Genomic DNA, 9,099 nt, shown 5'->3' with positions numbered 1-9,099 from the left:
CCCCTAGGAGCATGCGCGTAGTACTTAGTTTCGATAACTAATAGATTTTTGCAATAAGTATTTGAGTAGTTTCGATAACTAATAGATTTTTGCAATAAGTATTTGAGTTCTTTATGACTAATGTTGAGTCCATGGATTATACACACTCTCACCCTTCCACCATTGCTAGCCTCTATAGTACCGCGCAACTTTCGCCGGTACCATAAACCCACCATTTACCTTCCTCAAAACAACCACCATACCCACCTATTATGGCATTTCCATAGCCATTCTGACATATATTGCCATGCAACTTTCCACCGTTCCGTTTATTATGACACGCTCCATCATTGTCATACTGCCTTGCATGATCATGTAGTTGACATCATATTTGTGGCAAAGCCACCATTCATAATTCTTTCATACTTGTTACTCTTGATTCATTTCACATCCCAGTACACCATCGGAGACATTCACATAGAGTCATATTTTGTTCTAAGTATCGAGTTGTAATTCTTGAGTTGTAAGTAAATAAAAATGTGATGATCATCATTATTAGATCATTGTCCCAGTGAGGAAAGGATGATGGCGACTAGGTTTAACACCCCGGATATGACTTTCCCAATGTGTACTCCAACTCTTGCCGTTTCCGGCATTAAGGTATATTTATTTCCTCGGGTTCGGGTCTTTGTCTTTGTGTGTTGTTTTTCGTTGTCATGCATCTCATATCATGTCATCATGTGCATTGCATTTGCATACGTGTTCGTCTCATGCATTCGAGCATTTTCCCCGTTGTCTGTTTTGCATTCTGGCGCTTCGTTCTCCTCCGGTGGTCAATTCTAGCTTTCTTTCATGTGTGGGGATTAAACATTTCCGGATTGGACCGAGACTTTCCAAGCGGCCTTGGTTTACTACCGGTAGACCGCCTGTCAAGTTTCATACTATTTGGACTTCGTTTGATACTCCAACGGTTAACCGAGGGACCGAAAAGGCCTCGTGTGTGTTGCAGCCCAACACCCCTCCATTTTGGCCCAAAACCCACCTAACCCTGCTCCATCATCTAGAGCGTTTGATCACGATCGCGTGGCCGAAAACCACACCTCATTTGGACTCTCCTAGCTCCCTCTATGCATATAAATAGGTCCCCTCCGTTTTCGGATCTCCTTCTTCCCCCGAAACCCTAAAATCCCCTCGCGCCGCTGCCGGACACGTCCGTCCTGGGCGGACAAAGCCGCCGCCGCTCGTCCGCGCCAACCACATCACGCCACGTGGCTCCCTGCTGCCGCCACCGCCCGAAGCCCGCGCGGCCCGAGGCTGGCCCTCCCGGCCCAGCCGTCCCGCGAGCCGCCCACCGCCTTCTCCTTCCTCCCGCGCCGCTCGCCGCCTCCCCGCCGCCACCGCGCCGGAACCGCGCCGCCACCGCAACACCGGCCGGATCCCGCCGACTCCGCCGCCTCTTCCTCGCCACCCGGAGCCGCTCGCCGCCGCCAAGGTAGCTCCGGCCGGCCCCAGCTCTGGCCACCGCGGGCCCCTGCGCCGTCGCCCCGGCCACCGGCAACCGCGCCCTCGCCGGCCACCGTCCTCATCCCCACCGTGAACAGTGCATCGCCATCGCCGCTACACTGATTGTGAGGATCCAGATCTGGATCGGGGTGAATAGTAACCCTAGGTCATTTTTTTCCTAAGTCTGCAGTTCAAGTGCCTATATTCAACTTGCTATATCTCCGCATCTGTAGCTCCGATTCACGCATATAGCATATCAAAATGTTTGTCTCAGAGAGTACATCATTTCATTCCATTGCATGATTTTCATTTGAGTTCATCTTGATGCCCGAAATGCTGTTAGAAGAGAGCTACTTGAGTTAATTGTCAGATCTGCTACTTCATCTTAGACATTTGTCATTTTGCCATGATTATTGTGTGCATGCTATGCCCATGAGCTCTACATATGTTTTGTTAAGGGATTTGTCATCTTTTCAGAGGTGCAACCCATGTATTTTTGTGATGTGTGTGGTGACTAGTGCAAGCTTGCAAAGTGAGGCACTTGGTAATTCTATTTTCAGGGACTTAGTAATTTCACTAAGTCCTGGGATTGTTTAGTTCATGATGCCATATGTTCGTGTTGTTTCCTAGTGATCCGTGCCTCTTTTGAGGATGACCAATAAAGGAGTTTTGTTAAGATTGTAGTGCTCTGTCCATCCATGTCTTTGTTTGCAATTATGCAGCACCCTAGCTAGAGTCAATCGAGCTCTACATTTGCTTCGTTGTGAATCTGGGCAGATCGTCAACTTGTTTGTGATTTTGCCGATGTTGTTGTAGTTGATCCGTGCATGCTATGCCATTGTTCTTGCCATGTCTAGCTTTCATTTTGTGCCTTCTTAATGGATGTATGTTTGTCTTGCCATGACTTGCCCTGTGGTTAGAGCATCGAGCTCGTAAACATGCCTACTTGAGTTATATTTCAGCATGTGTCAGTTTTCACTAAGTCTGAAAACTGATTATGTTTTTGCTATGTTCATGTGCTTGTTAGTATATTTTCGGATCCCTTTTGGCTCAAGGTCACTAAGGGACTTTTGTTAAGCTATTTGAGTAGCTTCATGCCATATTTAACTTTGTCATGTTCAGGTCCTGTAGCATGTTGTTTTGTTGCTCCGAAGAGGGCTACATGATCTGAAATTTCAGACAACTGTTAATTTCACTAAGTCTGAGATCTGTTTACCATTTGCGTTTTTGCCATGCTTGTTTGAACCTGTTAATGGATGATTTGGCCGTAGCTCAGTGCTAGACTTTTGTTAAGCATCTTGAATGCTTCCCTGTCATGTATTTTGATGCCATGTTTGAATGATGTAGCATGTTCATCTTATTGCATTTAGATGCCTACTTGCTGTAAATCGCAGACCGGTGCCAATTTTGAATCACTTGCCATTTCCAAACCGTAACTCCGATTCCGGCGTTCTTTATATCGTTTCAAGCGATTTCATCTCATCTTTCCAGTGGCACACTTGGTTTTCCAAGTTGAGGCCAGGTTCATGCATTTCCTGTCATATCTTGCATATGCATCCCGCATTGCATCCCGCATAGCATACCATGTTTGCATCTTCTTGTTTGATCCTTGCACGTGGTTGATTGTGTTCTTGTTGCTTGTTTGTCTTGTTTTGGTAGAGCCGGGAGACGAGTTCGCTAACGAGGAGCCCGTTGAGTTTGCTTTCGAGGATCCAGTCAACTCTGACAACTTTGCAGGCAAGATGATCATACCCTCGAAATCACTACTATCTTTGCTATGCTAGTTTGCTCGCTCTTTTGCTATGCCAATGCTACGATGCCTACCTTTTGCTTGTCAGCCTCCCAAATTGCCATGTCAAACCTCTAACCCACCATGTCCTAGCAAACCATTGATTGGCTATGTTACCGCTTTGCTCAGCCCCTCTTATAGTGTTGCTAGTTGCAGGTGAAGATTGAAGGTCGTTCCTTGTTGGAACATTTATTTACTTGTTGGGATACCATTATATTGCTATGTTATCGCAATGCATCTATATACTTGGTTAAGGGTGGAAGGCTCGGCCTCTCGCCTAGTGTTTTGTTCACTCTTGCCGCCCTAGTTTTCCGTCATATCGGTGTTATGTTCCCGGATTTTGCGTTCCTTACGCGGTTGGGTTATAATCGGAACCCCTTGATAGTTCGCCTTGATTAAAGCTTTTCCAGCAATGCCCAACCTTGGTCTTACCATTTGCCACCCAGCCTCTTTTCCCTTGGGTTTTCGGAGCCCGAGGGTCATCTTATTTAAACCCCCCCTCGGGCCAGTGCTCCTCTGAGTGTTGGTCCACCTGTCAGCTGCCGGTGGCCACCAGGGGCAACTCTGGGCTGGCCTACCCGTACCTAGGACAATCTGAGTGTGCCCTGAGAACGAGATATGTGCAGCTCCTATCGGGATTTGTCGGCACATTCGGGCGGTGTTGCTGGTTTAGTTTTAACCTGTCAAAGTGTCTTGAAGAACCGAGATACCGAGTCTGATCGGAACGTCTTCGGAGGAGGTCTATTCCTTCGTTGACCGTGAGAGCTTGTCATGGGCTAAGTTGGGACTCCCCTGCAGGGATTTGAACTTTCGAAAGCCGTGCCCGCGGTTATGGGTAGATGGGAATTTGTTAATGTCCGATTGTAGATAACTTGAACCTTAACTTAATTAAAATGAATCAACTAAGTGTGTTACCGTGATGGCCTCTTCTCGGAGGAGTCCGGGAAGTGGACACGATGTTGGAGTAATGTTTGCGCAGGTTGCTCTCTAGTTTCTCACTCGCGCTTTGCCTCCTCTTCTCGCTCTCTTTTGCGTATAAGTTAGCCACCATATATGCTAGTAGCTTGCTGCAGCTCCACATATATTTACCTTACCCTACCTATAAGCTTAAATAGTCTTGATCGCGAGGGCGCGAGATTGCTGAGTCCCTGTGGCTCACAGATTACTATTACACCAGATGCAGGTCCAGGTGATTCCGCTCCAGGTGACGTGTACGAGCTCAAGTGGGAGTTCGACGAGGACTCTCAGTGATACTATGTTTCTTTTCCTGATGATCAGTAGTGGTGCCCAGTTGGGGGTGATCGGGACCATGACGCTTGTTGGGTTATCTTTCATTTTGGCGCCGTAGTCGGGCCATGAGTGTTTGGATGATGTATGTTATTTATGTACTTGATTGACGTGGTGAGTGTAAGCCAACTATGTTATCCCTTTTCATTATCTATATTACATGGGATGTTTGTGATGGTTACCTGACTTGTGACATATGCCTTCAATGCGATTATGCCTCTAAGTCGTGCCTCGACACGTGGGAGTTATAGTCGCATCGAGGGTGTTACACTAGGATTCCCCAACAATTCGGGATGAGACTCCAGACGAAAAAGATAAAAAAAGAGGCCCAAAAAGAGAGGGCCCAAAAAAACAAAAAAAACAACAGAGAAAAAGAGAGAAGGGACAATGCTACTATCCTTTTTCCACACTTGTGCTTCAAAGTAGCACCGTGATCTTCATGATAGAGAGTCTCTTATGTTGTCACTTTCATATACTAGTGGGAATTTTTCATTATAGAACTTGGCTTGTATATTCCAATGATGGGCTTCCTCAAATTTCCCTAGGTCTTCGTGAGCAAGCGAGTTGGATGCACACCCACTTAGTTTCTTTTTGAGCTTCCATACACTTATAGCTCTAGTGCATCCGTTGCATGGAAATCCCTACTCACTCACGTTGATATCTACTGATGGGCACCTCCATAGCCCGTTGATACGCCTAGTTGATGTGAGACTATCTTCTCCATTTTATCTTCTCCACAACCACCCCTCTATTCCACCTATAGTGTTATATCCATGGCTCACGCTCATGTATTGCGTGAAGATTGAAAAAGTTTGAGAACATCAAAAGTATGAAACAATTGCTTGGCTTGTCATCGGGGTTGTGCATGATTAAATATTTTGTGTGATGAAGATAGAGCATAGCTAGACTATATGATTTTGTAGGGATAGCTTTCTTTGGCCATGTTATTTTAAGAAGACATGATTGCTTTGTTAGTATGCTTGAAGTATTTTTTTATGTCAATATTAAACTTTTGTTTTGAATCTTTCGGATCTGAACATTCATGCCATAATAAATAAAATTACATTGATAATTATGTTAGGTAGCATTCCACATCAAAAATTCAGTTTTTATCATTTACCTACTCGAGGATCAGTAGGAATTAAGCTTGGGGATGCTTGATACGTCTCCAACGTATCTATAAATTTTTATTGTTCCATGCTATTATATTATCTGCTTTGGATGTTTAATGGGCTTTAATATGATCTTTTATATTATTTTGGGACTAACCTATTAACCGGAGGCCTAGTGCCAGTTTTTTTTTTCCTATTTTAGAGTTTTGCAGAAAAGGAATATCGAACAGAGTCCAAATGGAATGAAACCTTCGCGATGATCTTTCTTGGACCGAAAGCAATCCAGAAGACTTGGAGTCGAAGTCTGGAACTCCACGAGTAAGCCACGAGGCAGGAGGGCGCGCCCCCACCCTCGTGGGCCCCTTGTAGCTCCACCGACATAATTCTTTCACCTATATATACTCTTATACCCTAGAAACATCAGGGAGAGCTGCGAAACCACTTTCCACCGCCGCAACCTTCTATACCCGTGAGATCCCATCTTGGGGCCTTTGCCGGCGATCTGCCGGAGGGGGAATCGATCACGGAGGGCTTCTACATCAATACCATTGCGTATCCGATGAAGCGTGAGTAGTTTACCACAGACCTTCGGGTCCATAGTTTTAGCTAGATGGCTTCTTCTCTCTCTTTGATTCTCAATACAAAGTTCTCCTCGATGTTCTTGGAGATCTATTCAATGTAATACTCTTTTGCGGTGTGTTTGTCGAGATTCGATGAATTGTGGATTTATGAACAAGATTATCTATGAATATTATTTGGTTCTTCTCTGAATTCTTATATGCATGATTTGATATCTTTGTAAGTCTCTTCGAATTATTGGTTTAGTTTGGCCTACTAGATTGATATTTCTTGCAATGGAAGAAGTTCTTAGCTTTGGGTTCAATCTTGCGGTGTCCTTTCCCAGTGACAGTAGGGGCAGCAAGGCACGTATTGTATTGTTGTCATCGAGGATAAAAAGATGGGGTTTATATCATATTGCTTGAGTTTATCCCTCTACATCATGTCATCTTGCTTAATGTGTTACTCCGTTCTTATGAACTTAATACTCTAGATGCATGCTGGATAGTGGTCGATGTGTGGAGTAATAGTAGTACGTGAAGAATCGTTGTGGTCTACTTGACATGGATGTGATGCCTATATTCATGATCATTGCCTTAGATATCTTCATAACTATGCGCTTTTCTATCAATTGCTCAGCAGTAATTTGTTCACCCACCGTAATACATGCTATCTTGGGAGAAGCCATTGATGACCCACAATTATAGGGGATCTATCGCAGTCCTTTCGATAAGTAAGAGTGCCGAACCCAACGAGGAGCAGAAGGAAATGATAAGCGGTTTTCAGCAAGGTATTCTCTGCAACCACTGAAATTATAGGTAACAGATAGTTTTGTGATAAGATAATTGGTAACGAGCAACAAGTAACAAAAATAAATTGAGTGCAGCAAGGTGGCCCAATCCTTTTTGTAGCAAAGGACAAGCCTGGAAAAATTCTAATATAGAGAAAAGCACTCCCGAGGACACATGGGCATTATCGTCAAGCTAGTTTTCATCACGTTCATATGATTCGCGTTCGGTACTTTGATAATTTGGTATGTGGGTGGACCGGTGCTTGGGTAATGTCCTTACTTGGACAAGCATCCCACTTATGATTAACCTCTATTGCAAGCATCCGCAACTACAACAAAAGTATTAAGGTAAACCTAACCATAGGATGAAACATATGGATCCAAATCAGCCCCTTACGAAGCAACGCATAAACTAGGGTTTAAGCTTCTGTCACTCTAGCAACCCATCATCTACTTATTACTTCCCAATGCCTTCCTCTAGGCCCAAATAATGGTGAAGTTTCATGTAGTCGATGTTCACATAACACCACTAGAGGAGAGACAACATACATCTCATCAAAATATCGAACGAATACCAAATTCACATGACTACTAATAGCAAGACTTCTCCCATGTCCTCGGGAACAAATATAACTACTCACAAAGCATATTCATGTTCATAATCAGAGGGGTATTAATATGCATATAGGATCTGAACATATGATCTTCCACCAAATAAACCAACTAGCATCAACTACAAGGCGTAATTAACACTACTAGCAACCCACATGTACCAATCCCAGACTTAGAGACAAGAATTAGATACAAGAGATGAACTAGGGTTTGAGAGGAGATGGTGCTGGTGAATATGTTGATGGAGATTGACCCCCTCCCGATGAGAGGATCGTTGGTGATGATGATGGCGATGATTTCCCCCTCCCAGAGGGAACTTTCCTTGGCAGAACAGCTCCGGCAGAGCCCTAGATTGGTTCCGCCAAGGTTACGCCTCGTGGTGGTGGAGTCTCATCCCAACAGCTTGCTTATCATTTTTTTCCTCATCGAAAGACTCCATATAGCAGAAGATGGGCATCGGAGGGCCACTAGGGGGCCCACGAGGCAGGGGGCGCGCCTAGGGGGGTAGGGCGCGCACCCACCCTCGTGGGCAGGGTGTGGCCCCCCTCCGGAACTTCTTGCGCTCAGTATTTTTTTTATATTCTGAAAATGGCTTCCGTGAAGTTTCAGGAATTTTGGAGCTGTGCAGAATAGGTCTCTAATATTTGCTCCTTTTCCAGCCCAGAATCCCAGCTGCCGGCATTCTCCCTCTTTATGTAAACCTTGTAAAATAAGAGAGAATAGGCATAAGTATTGCGACATAATATGTAATAACAGCCCAAAATGCAATAAATCTCAATATAAAAGCATGATGCAAAATGGACGTATCAACTCCCCCAAGCTTAGACCTCGCTTCTCCTTAAGCGAAAGCCAAAATTGAAAAATATGTCCACATGTTTAAAGATAGAGGTGTCAATAAAAAATAAAATATGGACATGAAGGCATCATGATCATTCTTAGAACAAGAACTTATATAATTCTTGTCATATGATCTCTTATGCTAGAGTAACAATTAAATCACAATTTCAAGTATGAATCATAAACTTCATTGAAAACTAACAAACTATAATCTCAGTCATTGGAGCAATTGCAATTTATCATAACATAGGAAAGAGTCAATATAAGAGCTTTTCAGCAAGTCCACATACTCAACTATCATATAGTCTTTCACAATTGCTAACACTCACGCAATACTTATGGGTATGGAGTTTTAATCGGACATAGAGAAAGATAGGGGCTTATAGTTTTGCCTCCCAATGTTTTACCTCAAGGGTAATGTCAACAATAATAGTTCATGAAAACTCACATCCAATTAGCCATATATACCAGGATCTTTCCAACATGTTGTGCTTGCCAAAAGATAAAATTTAAAAAGGAAGGGTGAAGATCACCATGACTCTTATGCAAGGTAGGAGATAAAAGTAAAAGATAGGCCCTTCGCAGAGGGAAGCAGAGGTTGTCATGCGCTTTTATGGTTGGATGCACAAAAT

This window comes from Triticum aestivum, chromosome 6A (assembly GCF_018294505.1).
Source record: "Triticum aestivum cultivar Chinese Spring chromosome 6A, IWGSC CS RefSeq v2.1, whole genome shotgun sequence".
In the NCBI taxonomy this organism is placed as follows: domain Eukaryota; kingdom Viridiplantae; phylum Streptophyta; class Magnoliopsida; order Poales; family Poaceae; genus Triticum; species Triticum aestivum.
Note: the sequence above shows the minus strand (reverse complement) of the source record.